Here is an 18,454-nt window from a genome sequence, read left to right on the forward strand (position 1 = left end):
AACTACCCATAAAGATATCACTTGGGGGATCAAAGTAATTATTTCACATTTATTCTTCCCTTTCTTGTTTTCTGATGATAATATAGAGGTAGGTAGAGATTAAAAACAGTGTTTTATCTAGTCAAAAAAATTCTTAATGGCATATATAGGATTATGATTGGCATACTCTGATTTTTGGTTTCCCTAAATATAAAGGTTCATATTGACAATTTCTAAATAATATTAAAGGAAATTATAGAGGAAAACAGGAATTTCTGGTTCATATGAAGATTTCTTTTAGTTTATTGGCATTGGATTTGAAACCCAAATCACCATACAAACCACTGATGAGAATCTTGACATAGCTATTGGAATACGAGTATTTTTTTCTTTGACATATAATCCATTTTTGGGGCCGGTGCTGTGGCGTAGTGGGTAAAGCCGCCGCCTGCAGTGCCGGCATCCCATATGAGCACCAGTTCAAGTCCCAGCTGCTCTACTTCCAATCCAGCTCTCTGCTATGGCCTGGGAAAGCAGTAGGAGAAGGCCCAAGGCCTCAGGTTCTTGCACCCACATGAGAAGACCCCGAAGAGGCTCCTGGCTTCTAATTGGTGCAGCTCTGGCCATTGCGGCCAACTGGGGAGTGAACCAGCAGATGGAAGACCTCTCTCGCTCTCTCTCTCTCTCTTTCTCTCTCTCTGCCTCTGCCTCTGTATAACCCTGACTTTCAAATAAATAAAATAAATCTTTAAAAAAAAGAAATATAATCCATTTTGAATTAGCAGCCTAAATAAATTTTATCTAGCAAAGGCAGGAGGATTTAAACTCTGCTTTTCTGAATTATAAGCACAAACTTACCTTAGATAGTAAATGCTCAGAATCACAGAGACTGTGGTTGGTGCTGCTCTAAAGATGAAAGGGGAGGGAGGGGCCGGTGCCACGGCTCAATAGGCTAATCCTCCACCTGTGGCGCCAGCACACCAGGTTCTAGTCCTGGTCGGGGCGCCGGATTCTGTCCAGGTTGCCCCTCTTCCAGTCCAGCTCTCTGCTGTGGCCCGGGAAGGCAGTGGAGGATGGCCCAAGTGCTTGGGCCCTGCACCCCATGGGAGACCAGGAGAAGCACCTGGCCCCTGGCTTTGGATCAGCGCAGTGCACCAGCCACAGTGCGCTGGCCACAGCAGCCATTGGAGAGTGAACCAATGGCAAAGGAAGACTTTTCTCTTTCTTTCTCTCACTGTCCACTCTTCCTGTCGAAAGAAAGAAAAGAAAAGAAAAGAAAAGAAAAGAAAAGAAAAAAAGAAAAGAAAAGAAAAGAAAAGAAAAGAAGGAAAGGAAAGGAAAGGAAAGGAAAGGAAAGGAAAGGAAAGGAAAGGAAAGGAAAGGAAAGGAAAGGAAAGGAAAAGAAAAGAAAAGAAAAGAAAAGAAAAGAGAAAAGAAAAGAAGGAAAGGAAAGGAAAGGAAAGGAAAGGAAAGGAAAGGAAAGGAAAGGAAAGGAAAGGAAAGGAAAGGAAAGGAAAGGAAAGGAAAGGAAAGGAAAAGAAAAGAAAAGAAAAAAGGAGGGAGGATGGAAATTTTATCCAGAAATCTATGACAGAGAAGAATGTAACTAAAAGAATGCAGCTTTCAAAACACCATGCCCCTTGAGTTACAGGCACACATGCAGACTTCCAGAATCACAATGACATTTTAATAGCTGTCTATTCCATGACAATCCCATCTTCCCGACTCTTCACCCCCCACAGTGTAGAATAGACTTGGGATTCTCATCAGTCCATAATATTAATAACTTGTTTTTGTTTTCTCTTTACCTTTCACCATGACTTTCCATGCATTATTCCATCTGGACATCACAGCTTTCTTCAAGGAAAGCAGATAGGCATTTTTTAACCCGTTTTGGATATGAGAGGCTGAGAATTTAAATGATTGGCCAAAGATCCTATGATAAGTAACTAGGGGAGCTTACAAAGAGATTCCAAACATCTTATTTTTAAACTTTACAATTTTTGTGCTATTTTTTTAAAGATTTATTTATTTGAAAGGCAGAGTCAGAGAGAAAGAGAGAGAGAGGCTTCCATCTGCTGATTCACTCCCCAAATGGCCACAATGACTGGGGCTAGGCCAAGCAGAAGCCAGGAGCCAAAGGCTTCATCTAGGTCTCCCATGTGTATGCAGAAACCCAAGCAACTGGGCCATCCTTTGCTGCTTTCCCAGCACAATAGCAGGGAGCTGGATGGGAAATTGAACAGCCAGGACAAACCGGTGTCCATGTGGGATGCCAGCACTGCAGGCAATGACTTAATCCACTGTCCCACAATGCCAGCTCCTATCTACCATATTTCATAGCTTCTTGGCATCCCAGGTGGTCTGATACACCCTGCAGGAGTACCAGAAGATTAAATTATGGAGCTATCTCAGGACTTCAGCCCTGAATGTGAATCCAGGGCAGTGATGAGCTTGAGCAAGGTGACTCACCAAGACCGCCCTGGCAGTGATCAGTCATCTCTGAGGAGAAGAGTGGCTCCACAGTCTGCTCCATCCTAAGGAGAGAGTGCCAATCAGCCACTGTTCTCCCCAAAGACAAGTCCAGTGAATTTGTTTCTAAGGGCGGGGATTTACAGGTCATTCATTATCTCGTAGGTGTTTGGAAGGATCAAAAGTGTCAGAATTTATAAAGGTACAGGTACTTTCAATCTAAATCAATCTGCTTAATGCATATTAAATAATCCATTCACCAATGGGGCCAAACACACCTGTGTTGGTACCATCTGATCTCCATGCTCTGAAACACTCACCCCAAAGGAACCAACGCAAAATATAAGAATTGTATCTTTCCTGCTCCCATCTAGTCTGATCTCACAGAAGCTTCCTCCAATGCTTAAAAAAGATACATGCATTCTACTGACACATATCACAACCTTTGTTTTCTGACATATATTTTAACCGAGGCAGGGGAAGAAGGACGCTCCCTACTGAGCGCCAAATATGGGCCCAGGACTAACAATTTCAAGAAAATGATACTTTTAATTCTCATGACAGGCCTGTGAAGAGGTGATCTCACAGATCGTGGGAAGAAAGGCCAGGGAGAAGGGAAACACTCCAAAGGCCACACAGTTGGGAAGTCTTAGTGGATCGTCAAGTCTCAAAACCATAGCCATTGCATCCCAGAGATGTTACGGACCCAAAAAGAAGGCTTGGAGAAGGAGAAGGGTCTCGTCTTCTTCAGGAGGCAAGGAGAAATCCACCATCCTCCACGGGGCAAGGGAAGTGGAGGAGTAGGGCGGGAAGAGGGGCTGGGTAGTCCAAACGAGGCGGAACTGCTGGCAGACGCCTTCCAAACCTACCGACACCACAGAGTGCTGCCCGACCCTACGTGGCAGGGCAGAGAACCAGCCCCTTCCCCAGCGCGCCCACCCTCCACGCAGCGGGAGATATCGAAGGCTGCACCCGAGGCCTGGAGAGCCAGAGAGGAGTTGCGAGTTGACAGTGAGGGCGCAGCGGATCGGAGCTGGGGTCTGGTGTGGGGCTCGGGCTCCGTAATGTGAGGGGTTGGGCTGGCCACGTGACTCCAAGGGGCGGAAGCAGGCAAGCTGCCAGCTAGGACTGGCGGTGCGCGGAGCCGAGCGGGGCGGGCTGGGGGCACGGTCTGAATAATTGAGGAGCTGCTGGGCAGAGCGGCCGCCGCCTGCTTCCTGCGCCGCCGCCGCCGCCGCCGCTGCCGCCTCCCGCACCGCGGCGGGAGAGACAGCCCCGCGCAGGACGTGCGGACCACCGGCCACCAGCCTCTTGGGTGAGTCAACAACCCCTTCGTCGCAGTGTCCCCTCCGCGCCCCCTGTGCCCCCACAGGGCCCCCACGATCGGGATTTCCCCCTCTTTCTGGATGAGCCCGGGAGCCCGGGAGCCCGACCTCCGGGAGCGGGGAGCAGGAACATGGCGCGCAGACTGAGGGCGCCCTCCGGGAAGGGGCTCCCTGGAAAAAGGAAGGAGCTGTGTCGGGTTCTCTTTGGCTGGGACCCGGAACGGGGCCCGGACAGCGCGAGGCTGCATTCGCAGACTGCCAGGTGCAGCAGGGACAAACGCAGCCCCGGCGCCACGGGAGCCAGGGGCAGAAGCGGGTGCCTGGCTCAGCGTTCCGGCCGCCGCGTCTAGGCGGACGCCGGGCCCGTCCTTCCCTCCCTGCCTTGGCAAGCACCTGCTCCGCAGGCAGTTCTGTTCTCGACCTCGGACTGAGCCGCAGAGAGGAAGTGATGCTATGGGAGACCGCTGCCTCCTGCATCAGGCGGGGGCAACATCTGCCCTTTTACCTGAGAGCAAACTCTTCAAAGGGACTCCAGCTGAGCCCGGCGCCCTGACCAGGCCGGCGCGCCTCAGGGCCATCTGTTCCCGGGGGGCGGCGACACTCAGAAGGCAGCGAGGGAGACGTGACGGGAGAAGTGTCCAGGGAAGCTTCCTGCACGGCAGGCAGCCCCTGGCAGAGGGCTCGCGCCCGCACTGCTTCTCCCCACCAGAATCCCCTTTTTCCCCCCCGCCCCAAGATTCTCTTCCTGCGAATCCAAAGGGCCGGATTAGGCGGTGTGGCCACTCGGGATGTAGCTCCGAGCTCCCCCACCTTGAGTTCCCCCCCACACCCCATGTGTGTTTCATATTGCGGCTTAAAAATAAGACGACTGCCAAATGACGAAAAATGTTCCTGTCACTCCTTGTCCCCCTACCTGTGCGAAGCTCTGTTCTCTAGGGTTTTGAGTGGCTCTGGGAAAGGGATTCTAGCCCAAGCGGGGAGGCAGTCCCTGGTCAGGTTGGGCCTAGGAGCTCAGGATCGTAACCCGTCTCCCCCAGGAATATGGGGTCCCAAGAGAGCGTCGAGGACTGAGTAGCACCCCCGCGGGAGCGCGCGTACCAGGGCAGAAGGGCGCTGTCCACGGTGCTGAAAGTTCTCGCGGGCTCGGAGCTAACGCAGCCGGGGAACTGGCGGCTCACCGCGGGCCAACATTGCCTGTAAGCAGAACCTGCGCTAGAGCCACATAAAGAGGGTCAGGTGGAGTAAGCTAACTGGAGAAACAGAGAAAGGTGCCCTGTCTTCCTCAGTTGCCTGCCTTCCTGCCTTCCTGCCTGCTTGGGAGGAGGTTCCCAACACTCTTGGGTAGAAGAACAAGGAGTGATCACTCCAGGATCCAGCTTACTAACTTCAGGTGGTGCCTTGTTCCATTTCCTCTGCCTTCTCAGTAAGCCTTCTGGCCCATAAAGATCAAAAAGGCAGTTATATGTGCTATTCTGACAAATATTTCTGTGGCTTTCAGAACAGTAAGGCTACACAAAGCAAAAGGTTCATTAACAGGAGAACTGGGCGTTCTATTCCTGGCTATGGCTTTTTCTCATACCTCCGTATTGCCCTCTAAGCAACCCTGTGTTTTTGTTTCTTTCACTGGTCTTTTTATATTATGAGTAAAATACTGAAAGGATTAGGACAATCTGGGGAAACCAAGTTAAAAGGATGTTTACTGACCACCTACTATCTGCTATACTATTTCATTTAAACTTCACAATAGCTATTAACTTTAATTGTCACACAAATAAAGGCATTGAAATGGGGAATCTTGAACCCTGAAGTTGTATTTGAGTTCAGGTCTTCCTACCTCCAATGTCCAAGATGTTGTCATGCCCCCCATTTAGGTATACAGCTTTGGATAGCTATTGTTAGGGAATATGGCAAAAGAATGACATTAGAGAGAGGCCTGTTTTTCTCTTTCACACATGCTACTCTCCCTTCCAACCCTCTCCTCTTTAATCTGTTCACACACCCACATTCATTCACTCCTACCTCCCAACTGCTTTTATGCATGCTGCTTGAGATACCACTGTTCACACAAGCTGATCTCCAGGACTGTAGAAGCAAGTCTTCAGAAGACTAAATCAGCATGCTTTCCTGAAACAGCAGCAGGACTTCAGGAAAAAGAACTAGAGTCTACATCCACATTTGCTTTCATATTTAGAGTTACACTATTGAGTTTCTGTTGAGGTAACTTTAAGATCATTTGGCACCATTATTTGACATGAAGGAGAAATGGGAACCAAAAGGTGCTCATTAGTTTGAGTCAGATCATTGAAAAGTTAGGATTGGTACTCAGTTAACTTGACTCCAGTGTCAATGCCTTCCCACCACTCCATGGTGCCTTTGATTGTCTTTGTCTGGAATATCAGCATTGGTAAACTAAATTTGGTACTCTGCCTCAAATACCTAAAATGAAAGCAAGCCTTTTGGATTTTGAATACTTTTCTTGCTGTTACCTCTTTTCTGTATTCCAGTGTTGTCTGACTCCACAAATGTAGGAGATAAGATCCACCTTCCTCACTAACAGTTTCCCAACTTGCTTTTATGTTGTCTATTTTTTTCTCTTCTAAGGCCTACTCCCAACAACAAAAAAAAATCCCAAAATTGATCCCCTAAGTAACTTCCCTTGTTTTTATGGGGACTTGGCAGAGGCTCAAAACAGACGTAGGCAGAATAAAGATCAATATAATTGTTATTCTCTATAAATGATTACTGAATTCTAGCCATGATACTAAATCTTTTCAGTAGTCATTTTATGGGATCTTCACAGCTTTGTAAAGTAAGTGGTTTCATTAGAGATGATCTTAGAGTTCTAGATCACTCTAACATCAGCAGAACCTAATGTTAAGTTCTTGTTTCTCTTTCCAGCTTATAGTAAAATCTCAACTTCATTAATTGGATTTCTGTAGCCCTAGTCATATCATTGGCAAAAAGGAAATATTTATATTGAATTATTAGTTCTGCCCTGTTATAATACATGAGGCTTAGAAATTCAAATTCAATTCAAACAGTACTATTCTGCTTTTTTATTTCTTGGTATGTACCACAACATATCCTTCCCATTTGTTGTCCTTTAGTTAAAGCTCCTCATATGGCTTTTTGCTAATGCCAACATTCTGCTTCAAACTCCTTCTAGGGGTGGGCATTGTAAAGCAGTGGGTTAAGCCACCACTTGGGATGTCTGTATCCCATACTGAAATTCCAGTTTGAGTCCTGTCCCCTCTGCTTCTGATCGCACTTCCTGCTAATGCAGCCTGGGAAGCAGCAGGTGATGGCCCAAGAGCTTGCATTCCTGCCATCCATATGGGAGACACAGACGGAATTCCTGGCTCCTGACTTTGGTGTGCTTAGCCATGACTGTGTGGGCATGTGGAGAATGAGCCAGCAGCTAAAAGATTCTCTCTCTCTCTCTCTCTCTGCCTTTCAAATACATGAAAATGAGTAATCTTTTAAAAAACTTGCTCTAGAACCAATTAAAATACAATTCACAATGATGAATTCACATAACTTCTGTTATACTGTCACTAGGTGATCCTGCAAAGATATTATTGCTGGGATGCTCTGAGCCCAGATTTTTTTTTTTTTTTTTTTTGACAGACAGAGTGGACAGTGAGAGAGAGAGAGACAGAGAGAAAGGTCTTCCTTTACCATTGGTTCACCCTCCAATGGCCGCCGCGGCCAGTGCACCACGCTGATCCGAAGCCAGGAGCCAGGTGCTTCCTCCTGGTCTCCCATGCGGGTGCAGGGCCCAAGCACTTGGGCCATCCTCAGCTGCACTCCTGGGCCACAGCAGAGAGCTGGACTGGAAGAGGGGCAACCGGGACAGAATCCGGCACCCTGACCAGGACTAGAACCCGGTGTGCTGGCACCACAGGCGGAGGATTAGCCTATTGAGCCGTGGCGCCGGCCCCAGATTCTTAAACTACTGAGAATTGCCATACCCGATATAGTAGTCACTAACCACATGTAGCTGTTAAATTCAAAATTGATTAATTAGCAATTTAGTTCCTCAGTCTTACTAGCCATACTTCAAGTACTCAGTAACTACAAATGTCTACCTTACTGGACACTGCAAACATAGAAAAATCCTATCATTGTAGAAATTCTATTAGATAATACTGCTCTAGCAAGTGCTAAAAACTAGGCATTGTGAAGAAATAAGAACATAATACTCTGAATCTTCTGCAAGGAAAGGTGAAAAAGCCATTTGCACATGTCCAGAAGCCCAAAAAGGACAAACAGGCCATCAAAGAGAGTACATAGCTTGCCTAAGGAGCTGGCAACTTCAGGGTTTGCATGATAGGGAGTACATTTTACCATAAATTGTTGCATTAATGAAGTTTTCTGGTTTCCTGAATTTTTAGAAATAGCCTGAAAGTTCCTGTTCAGAATTCAAATTCCTGTATTATATATATGTATATGTGTATATATACATATATATTAACATGTGTGTTTTTTGTACTGCATATGCTTGTGTAAGGGTACGATAATACTGAAATATCAAGAGTTGGAGTCAGTAGTTAGCACATAATTTGCTACTTGATGACATTCTAAAGCCCTCTAGAGCTTCATTCCTTCATCTGTGAAACAATGATGAATTACCATAACTATCTCAAAGGGCTATTGTGAATCTCAAAGTGCAGGTACATGAAAGTACTTTGTAAGGATCATGGCTGAATCTGCAATGGTTGATCCTTTCTTACAATATGATGTAGTCAGTATACAAACGAGTAGCTTAACTGCATTTCTGAATGCTTTAAATCTTTGATATGAATGAATTTTGCTTGTGTTTTCATTTGTTTCACTGAGAAGTGGAATGTTAAAGAAAAAAATATTGGTTGTTGAAATTTGTGGTTGATTAAGTTTTATTAATTAGACTATTGTGCATGATTTGTGGTTTAAGTTTTATGATCTTGAACATTTTCTTCTCAGGATTTTATATATATCTTTATATGTATATTTATATATATTTTTATATATTGAAAAACACATTTGAAATAACATTTGCCTGTTAGCTAATAGTTTTAGGTTAACTGTCAATAATTACGAGTAATATGGTAATATGAGTTCAGAGATAACAAGGAAGTATTACAAATAGGATATTTTTCAGTATGGGTGGATGACAGGGATAATTTAAAAGAATTGTTTTCATTATTACTAATTGAAATAAACTCCTACCCATCTTATAAATCAATGAGAGCAAGAATAAATCTATTTCATGCATTGACTAATTCAAAATAAAAGTACATCAATTTGACTGAATTCTTGAGATTGTATTATCTGACCTCAAACAAGGAGTCTACATCAGCCCTTCTCTGTGGTAAAATCCGTTGCAGTCATGGGTAGAACCTTAAGCACTTGATAACATTTACTCCCAAACCTGGCATCTGTTGCCTATTCCTGTACCATAATCTACACTATTTATCCCTCAAGTAGGAGGGCTTTTCAAATGTAGCTGTGCCTTCTTTAATGGCTCATCATTTGATACTTAAATATTTTCTTTTAAAACATAGCACTATCACAATGCTGAGGTGTTGTAGAAAATTAATCTGGAAGTAAAGCTGTATTTATTATGGTTGTTGGTCCACCTGGAAAATCAATGAAATAATTTTATTTCTTTATCTATCTATTTATTAATTGGCAAAACACCTGAGAATTCAAGCTGAGTACAATCAATGGCATTAGATTCTTTCTGTGGTTCCAGGATTAATGGCAAGTCATTTCCATTCTTAGGGATTTAATTTACCTAACAAAATCTTAACAAAGCCATGGATAGTAACTTATAAAACATTTTGGACAGAGAAATAGCTGAGACATATTCTTAGTTTCAAAGGCTGGTTAATCATGCCATTCAGAGACCTTTGTTACACATGGAATTGCATTACTGAGGGGAAAATTAGTGAGGCTGTCAACTCTGGCCTCTAGCAGATCATGCCAGCTTTAATAATAAGCATCTTTTGTTGGGAGTCATGGTTTATTCACTTTGGGAGATTTGCTTATTTCCTGGAAGGGACTGGATTTTAAAAAACAGAAAATGACATTATCTCAGAGGTAAAAAGAATTCAATTTTCTCTTACTGTAGCTTAAGGATTTCTCTGATTTTGTATCCAAAGGGGGGGGGGGGGGGGAGAAGGGACAATGTATCTTTGAAACTCCTCCTTGTAGCAGACAATCAACCATTCAATCAATAATGTAATTGAAGAGTTGGCTGTACGTGGTTAAGGGTGTTTGAAACTCCTACAGTCTGGCACTTGAGTGCTCAATAAATATTTTTTTTTTAATGCAGGCCATTGTTCCAGGTTAATTCATGCCACACACTCATCTAGCCAGTCCCCTCTATAAAGAAATGAACATTTTCTATGGTTTTGTCCTTTAGCAAATAAAACAGGTGACAAACAGAACACCAACTCTTACCCTGATAACCACCCTGCTAGCCACTGTAGGGGCACAAGTAGCGATGACCAGGACTGACTGCTCCTAAGAACTGTATCTTGCTGACTTCTCCAGAAAACAAGGGACACATCAACCCAAGGGTTTTGTATTTCACTGTGATGAGGCAATTTCATAAACCCAACATTTAAATGTTGTGTTTTTTCTATTACTTTTTTACCTTAAAGAGATCCTTGTCATTTCCTTGAGAAATTATTTTGTTGGCAATAGTGAACTATTTGTTCACAATAGTGGCAGGCAATCATTATTGCTCCTAAAATCAGAATAGGCTTAGCATAGAATGAAAGCACATACATCAATGGAAGGAAGGCTGGGAACACCCCAGTCTGATAGATCACAGAATGCATCCTGTTCTAGGAATAGAGTCCCCTTTAAGAGTTTTAACTGGTGATTACTGACAAAAATGAAAGAAAAATAGTTCATTTTATTCTAGTGATTCAGTAAGCAAATGCCTAGAATTAGCTGATTCCCATTTGCCAAAGGCAAAATATTCCAACCCAATAAGCTGTCCTACAAATGAGCAAGCTGGCATCCGTGGCCTCTTCATTTTTTAAGTAGCTTTTTTCTTTGCTTTTTAAATAATTAGTAAACTTTTAAAAGTGCATGCAAGTGTTTGAACATTCTTATGACAAAATAGTCTTCGTAACTGAAAAGACTTTGCTGTTCATTAGAGATGAGATTTGTACAAAACAATATTGAGTCAATATTTTGCGAAACATAATCCAACTCTCTCACCCTACAAACAGAGAAACCAAGGCTGAGAACCACCCCCCAAGTTAATGGCAGAGGCAGAAGTAATATTTAGGTCTCTTCTCTTTCAACCCACTTCTCTTTGTGTCTTTTAACATCTTTTCATTAGTTGTGAAAGCTTGTGTAGTCAACAAGATTAGCCTGTTGCACCAAGCTTTTACCAGAGCCTCTTGGAGGAGGAAAGTGGACATATTTCCCTTTGTAGCTCCAGATAAAAGAACTGCCAGCAAAGAATCAACATATAGAAATTTCATAGGCAGAACTATGAGCCCAAAGAAAAGGATTCAAAGCCTTAGTGTTCTTGAGGAAAGAAGTTTGGTAAGAATTTAATTCCCTTTTCTTCTTCATCTTCATCTCTAAAATAGGAGATTTGGCTTTAATAGTGTTCCAGGTCCTGAACATTATAATATTCTATAGTTCTATGAAATAGGGCCAAAGCCTGGAATAAGCTATGCTTTGCCTAACTGTGCACAAAATAGTTTTTTAAAGACGAAGATTTCTATTTTTGCATTATTACTTGTTATAAGCTCTGACATTCCATGCTAAAAACAATGATGATGCTAAGGATTGTGAATACCTATCTGCATTTATTATGGCCCTATAAGGTTGGTAATGTTATTATCCCCATCTTACAGATAACAAATCCAGAGCCCTCAGAAGCTTCTACAAGAAGCTACCTCTAATTTCAGTGAAGCAAGGAATCTCAATAGGTCAGGATGCCCTTAATGTGAGGCCCTGACTACAATTTGGCTTCTAAGGATCCCAAATTAGTAAATCTGATTGTGCAAACCTTCAGCTTTTAGCTTATTGAAGAAGCTTTGATTTATTCTCTTACTTTATGACAAGCATGGGTCCTGTTAGGCAGTGGACTTAAGACACAACTCCTACCCTCAACTCATCAATAATATGTCAGACAGGTGTGAGCTCCACTCATTTCATGTACAACATGGCACAGACTGCAATGTGCTGTGAGTCTCCAGGGAGAGATTAGAGAGCCAACCTCCTACACAGAAGAAATTACCATTGAACTGTACCTGCGATGGTATGTGATATTTTTTCAGATAGATAAGGCTGTTGTAGAAATGGGAGCAGCATAGGCAGACACTGCAGGTGTGAACAGAAATGGCACTTGTGCCAGCTGATAAACTTACTGGCTGGGAACGGCAGGGGCCCATATTGGAAGGACTCTGGAGAGACTGGAATGCAGCAAGGTGGAGGTGTTCATTCAGCCTGGAGTTTAGCCTTTGAACAGGGCTTTTAGGAGTATTTTAGGGATATAGTTGAAGTCGGGGTCGGTTCCTGGGAGATACCAGTCTCATCTTACAACCAAAAGAGACCTCAGAAATCATCCCAGCCTTCTACTTTTCCCCATGCTTTAAAGTTAATGTAATTAAAATTCAAAGATGTGAAGTGATTGGTCCAAGGTCAGACAACAAAGTAGCAGCAGTATGAGAAAGGCTAGAACCTGGTCCATCCTCGACTATAGAGCACACTGCCCTGCTGTGTGCCTGCTGGAACTTTATTCATCATTTGAGCATAGTCCAGAGTAACACACAATGTGATGATTAAGAATGTATGAGGCTCCGAGTTTTCCACTTCTCCCGGTGAAGCTATCGTTCCTTCCTTACCACCGGGTGATAGATGAGATCCTGGGCTGCTTCAGCACGAGAGTATTCCCCTTGGAAATGCAGGCAGACAGCACACAACACACAGGCATGACATGCTTCCCCCGCCTCACACATCCTCCCTGCCTCCTGGTTTCAAACTGCCAGAGATTATAGAGGCGCAGCCTGAACAGAAGGCATCTTAATCCCTGGTGGTTCTGTAACTAATATGCTGCTCCTGCTTGTGTTTGTATGATCACAGCCTATTTCCTTGATGAGGGAGCCTTTAGAAAGGTGAGGCTGCCTGCAAGCAGAGTGCGTCAGAGACAGGATCTCAGACCCCAGAGGCCTGGCCCTCCAGGTGACAGGTGAATTTTTTCACCCAACTGCACATTCTAATAATTTATCTAGGCTGATGGACTTAAATTTCGCCCATCAGTCGAGTTTGTCTGTGCATATTTAGATTTCTGGGGTCAGTTATATCCCACTTCCCTCTCTCTGTGACAACCTTTCCTTCACCTTTTATCCAGTATACATCCAGTGGAACTCATCTTATCCGCTCAGTTCACAAAAGTGGAAACTGGAGCCCAGAGTAGTGAAGCCACTCTCCCGAGTTTGCACAGCTAAAAGCATTACTGTGACTAGATTCTCTGATTCCCTGTCCAGTGCTTTCCCTGACACACCAAACTGCTGCTTCCCCCGGATAGATATCATGGCATTTTCCCACTGTCCCTCACTGCATAGTCCCATAAAGATGGCTGGAAAGGGCTGACTGCACCGTGCTCAGAGGTTTGATCCAGAACCTTGTTTAGAATGCCACAACAGGTCATTCCCCTTGTTGGATTGGCCCAATTACATGGAGAAGCTGAGTAGGGAGGAGCTTGACATATAGGTCTAGGAGATACCTATAATCAATGCCATTACTCTACTTGTGCTCACCCCCAGTAAACTTGGTGTCCAAGAAGGAAGAGGGCAGAGTCCATGGGTCTCATCATTTGGAAATGAAGCAGAGTTCAGCCAGAGTTCACTGTAAGTGGCACACTGTCAGATTCATAATCCCAGAGACCAGACAATCAGACAATTGAGTGGATTTAAGCAAGATAGGTAGTGGCCCAAAAAATGAAAAAAAAAATATATAACTCCCAAATCATTTCTGCTTCCACTCCAAGTTATTTTGCCTGAACTGATCATCATGATGCATCAGGTATAGACAAAGTTTTCAGTGATGGAAGATTTAAAATAATCAACAGAACTCAGATTTGCTGTTTAAATGACTCCTGAGGAATCATGTTAAGATGAAAACTGGTGATGTTTCCATTAAGAGCATATTAAAAAATACAGGGAAGAGGGGAGAGAAACCCAAGCACTGGCTTTGGGTTTGGGCTTCTATCAGAATTCTCTAGAGGAGATTCACATGAACTGAAAATAAGATGGGCTCTGAGCTAACTTGTTGCAATATGTCCAAAGTAAATCCTAACAGAACAGGGGAGTAGAGCCTTGTAGGGTCATGAAAGTCTCACAGCTGGACCAGGTTTACCAGGTACAGAAATTCAATTCTATCTGGTCAATCAAGAGTGATCTATCTCTGCAGAATCAAGCCTTGCTCCCCAAGTCCCAAGAGACTGGTTTAGAAACTAGATGCCAAGGTAGACATATACAGCAGAGGATGCTTGTGGGTGCTGCCCATGATCTTTCTTTTACTAGTATTAGGATAGACAGAACCCCAAAGGAACTAACAAAGATAGCCTGTAAATTCAACAGCAGCATCAATGGAGCTGGACGGGCAGTCTCATGAAATATGCCATGCAGGCTGCAACAGGGATCAAAGAGTTCTTCCAAATTTCACCCCCAAAACACTGGAATCGTAGTGCTCTTCAAATAAAGGGCCTTGTTCTATTTCCCTAAGGATAGAGAAACTGGCAACTTCTTTTAGAAAAGATTGAGACTTTATCAAGTGTTTATACAGCTCCCATACTCCGTTAGGGTTTACTTTGGACATATTGCAACAAGCTATCTCATAGCCCATCTTATATTCAGTTCATGTGAATCTCCTCTAGAGAATTCTGATAGAAGCCCCAACCCAACTACCAATCATAGATAAACCATCTGGGTAGTGGGGTCATTTCTGTAAGGGTCAAATCTCTTGTACTCTGTGCTGATTCCCTTTTCTATTTCAGAGGATACGGTGATCTGGCCTTGCTCTGAATGCCCCTGTGTCTGGCTTATCCTTGTCTGTAATCTCCCTGTGTGGACCCTGACATTTGAAACTGTATCTGTTTGTCACTCTGAATACAGAAAACAGTCATGGAGTGACTATGACTCATCTACAAAATGCTGAAGGAACCAACTCAAAGGTTTTTTTTTTTTTTTAATCAGACAACATTGTTACTTTTAAAAGAGACCAAACAACCATCATGAGTATTTTTACTTTCCCTTTGAGCTGACTAGTTATTCTGATTCCAAGTGGGAATGAACTACACAAACAGTTTGGGACTCATTTTAGTTTCTGTCCTAGTCACAAAGACTTTTGGCATATATTCTATTACAGCATCAGAAAAAAAAGGAAAGTAAATCTGAATGAGTATAGACTGTTATGCCAGAAGTAAATCTCTAATGCAGACAACTAAAATATGCCACTATAGAATGTAACTGTCAAAACAGAAACAAGATTTTCTGGTTTTGTTACTGTCTTAATGAATAGCTTATGTTCTCCCTTTCCACCCCTAAGTCACCAACAACCTACAGTTATGAATAAATCAAAGTGGTCCCATCATAGTATATTAAGAATCTGGGGGGGGGGGTGGCAAAATGGGTAAAGCCACCCCCTATGGTGCCAGCATCCCATTTGGGTGCGGGTTCGAGTCCCAGCTGCTCCACTTCTGATCCAGCTCTCTTGCTATGGCTTGGGAAAGCAGTAGAAGATGGCCCAAGTCCTTGGGCCCCTGGACTTGGGAGACCCAGAAGAAGCTCCTGGCTCCTGGCTTTGGATCAGCTCAGCTCTTGCCATTGCAGCCACCTGGGGAGTGAACCAGCAGATGGAAGACCTCTCTCTCTTTCTCTCTCTCTCTCTCTCTCTCTGCCTCTGCCTCTCTGTAATTCTGCCTTTCAAATAAACAAATAAATCTTTAAAATAAAAAAGGAATCTAGGGAGCACTTGTCATTTCAACATTATGAGGTCATCTCTTCACACAAGTGATTCCAATATGGTAAATTACTGAGTGTTCTTCTTTTTCAAGCTGTATTTATTTATTTTTATCCATTTGAAAGGCAGAGCAACAGTGGGAGAGAAGGAGACAAATTATTTTCCATCTCTGGTTAATGCCCCAATGTTCACAGCAGCCAGCAGTGACACCAGGAGCCTGGAACTCAATCCAGGTCTCCCATGTGGGTAGCAGGGATCCAAGTACTTGAGCCACCATCTGCTGCCTCCTAGGGTGTACATTAGCAGGAAAGTGGATTACTCCAAACCAAGAACATAGTACAGGAAGAGTAATGAGCTTCAGTGGGAGAATCAATGGCAGAAGTGGTGTTCATGAGCAAAACAGAATGGGGGACTTGAAAGAAAGACAAGTGATTTGAAAGGCCATTTGTTTAGTTTAGAGAATTTTGAAGTTTTTTCATGCTGGTGGACTGAAGTGTATTAAGTTTAAGTGAGAGAGTAAAAAAGAAAAATAGGGTTGGGTGTTTAACCTAGCAATTAAAAAGCCACTTAGGACACCCACATGCCCTATCAGAGTACCTGGGCTCAAGCACTAGCTCCATTCCCAATTCCAGTTTCCTGCACGGAGTGTTTGCTGAGCAGAGAGAAAGGAAGATACATCTCATTGCCCCTGTCAAAGACTTCTCCCAGCAGCCCAGGCTCAAGAATAAGAAGTAGACACAAATAAACAGTCGGTTCTGTCTCTATTCTAAATCATTCAATTTGTCCCCAATTTCCAGAAATCACTTGCAAGAGGCATCATCACAAAGCCATTAACTAATGGATCCCACCTGCAGCAAGCCTACAGGCCTAATTTATATGCAGGAAACCACTCAGACTTTTAAGGTGATTTTCTCCTCTTCCGAAAAAGAATGTCAAGCCTTTCCTAGCAGAAGACCAAAACAAATAAACAAACAAAATAAATAAATCAGAGGAAACCACTGCCATTAGAAAATTAAATAATGTGCCGGCCTAATCTCACAGCATCACTTGCAGTAGGGCCGATTTCTGTCCAGAAGTAGGGCAATACCCACTGTAAATGGAATGTGTAAGGTGTAGCTCGGCCGTAGCTCCGTAGCTGCCTCCCATCACTCAGGGTGGTTTTTTTTTTTTGTTTTTTTTTTTTGTTGTTGTTGTTGTTTTTGGACAGGCAGAGTGGACAGTGAGAGAGAGAGACAGAGAGAAAGGTCTTCCTTTGCCGTTGGTTCACCCTCCAGTGGCCGCCGCAGCCGGCGCACCACGCTGAGGGCAGGAGCCAGGTGCTTCTCCTGGTCTCCCATGGGGTGCAGGGCCCAAGCACTTGGGCCATCCTCCACTGCACTCCCTGGCCACAGCAGAGAGCTGGCCTGGAAGAGGGGCAACCAGGACAGAATCCGGCGCCCCAACCGGGACTAGAACCCGGTGTGCCGGCGCCGCAAGGTGGAGGATTAGCCTAGTGAGCCACGGCGCCGGCCCACTCAGGGTGTTTATTTCAACTTAAAGCAGAAGTCTCAAGCTTGTTTTTTTTTTTTTTAATTGTTTTCCCTTTCTTTCTGTTTTAAATTAACCAAATAAGGTGATCCGCACCAGAATTTTCTTTAGGCTCAGCTGCATGCTGTTGAGAAATTTTCATAACAAGCTCAGGGCTATAAGATGAATGAAATTTATCTCTCCTAGACCTTGAATGCCGAGCTAAGGAGATCAGGACTTAGATCATAGGCAGTGGGAGCCACCAAAAGTGTTTGTGACTGGGGAAGGAACAGAAAGGTCTGATAACAGTGAGTGAGGGGACAGTGCTGTGGCATAGTACGTTAAGCCTCCACCTGCAGTGCTGGAATCCTATATGGGCACCGATTCGAGTCCCGGCTGCTCCACTTCCAATCTAACTCTCTGCTGTGGCCTGGGAGAGCAGTAGAAGATGGCCCAAGTCTTTGGGCCCCTACACCAGCATGGGAGACCCCAAAAAAGCTCCTGACTGTTGGCTTCAGATCGAGCCAGCTCCAACAGTTGCAGCCATTGAGGGAGTGAACCAGCAGATGGAAAATCTGGCTCCCTCTCTCTCTCCTTCTCTCTCTGTATTTCTGCCTTTCAAATAAATAAATCTTAAAAATGAAAAAAACGTTGAGTTGGGTAAAAGGCAGGTTAGAGGGCAAGGAGGGAAAAAGACAGGCAAATTGACCATGAAACTGAAACTGTACAGAGAGAGAGAGAAAGGACCTCTCATAGCCATAGAATCAGAGACCACTATAGCTAAGGTTGAACCACATCACCCAAGTCTTGTTTGAGAAGAGCCCAACTCCAAACTCTGAAGGGTCAGTGCCCCTCCTCCCCTTGGCTTACCTGACTTCGGTAGCCCCCATCCCCCACCCCACAATGGGCAGGAGCCACTCCACTTATGAAACGGGTAGTGAGGATGAACAGATGGGCAGAGAGGGAGAGAAATCAGATGAGCTCTGCATGCCTGGGACGAAAACAAAAGAAGCACCCTGGGGAAGTGGGGCTGGGTGCTGGGTGCTGGGTGCTGGGTGCTGGGTGCCGGGTGCCGGGTGCTGGGTGCTGGTTTCAGCTCAGCCTCCTCCTGCTATGTGAGCTTCGTTTTGTGCAGGTCCCTTTGTTCCTCTGGGCCCGAGGTTCCTCATGTCTAAGACAGAAAGGCAACCACAGAT

At 44.2% G+C, this 18,454-nt stretch overlaps 1 protein-coding gene across 1 annotated transcript in view; it reads left to right on the plus strand.

Moving 5' to 3' along the window:
- The first annotated feature begins 3,304 nt into the window (after nt 1-3,304).
- SLC7A14 (solute carrier family 7 member 14) overlaps nt 3,305-18,454 on the plus strand; it is a 107,762-nt gene continuing 92,612 nt past the window's right edge. Inside the window, exon 1 of the mRNA XM_002716421.5 lies at nt 3,305-3,766. The gene's annotated coding sequence lies outside the window, so the exon portion shown is untranslated. The remainder of the gene's footprint in view (nt 3,767-18,454) is intronic.

Source organism: Oryctolagus cuniculus, chromosome 4 (assembly GCF_964237555.1).
Source record: "Oryctolagus cuniculus chromosome 4, mOryCun1.1, whole genome shotgun sequence".
Taxonomy (NCBI): Eukaryota; Metazoa; Chordata; class Mammalia; order Lagomorpha; family Leporidae; genus Oryctolagus; species Oryctolagus cuniculus.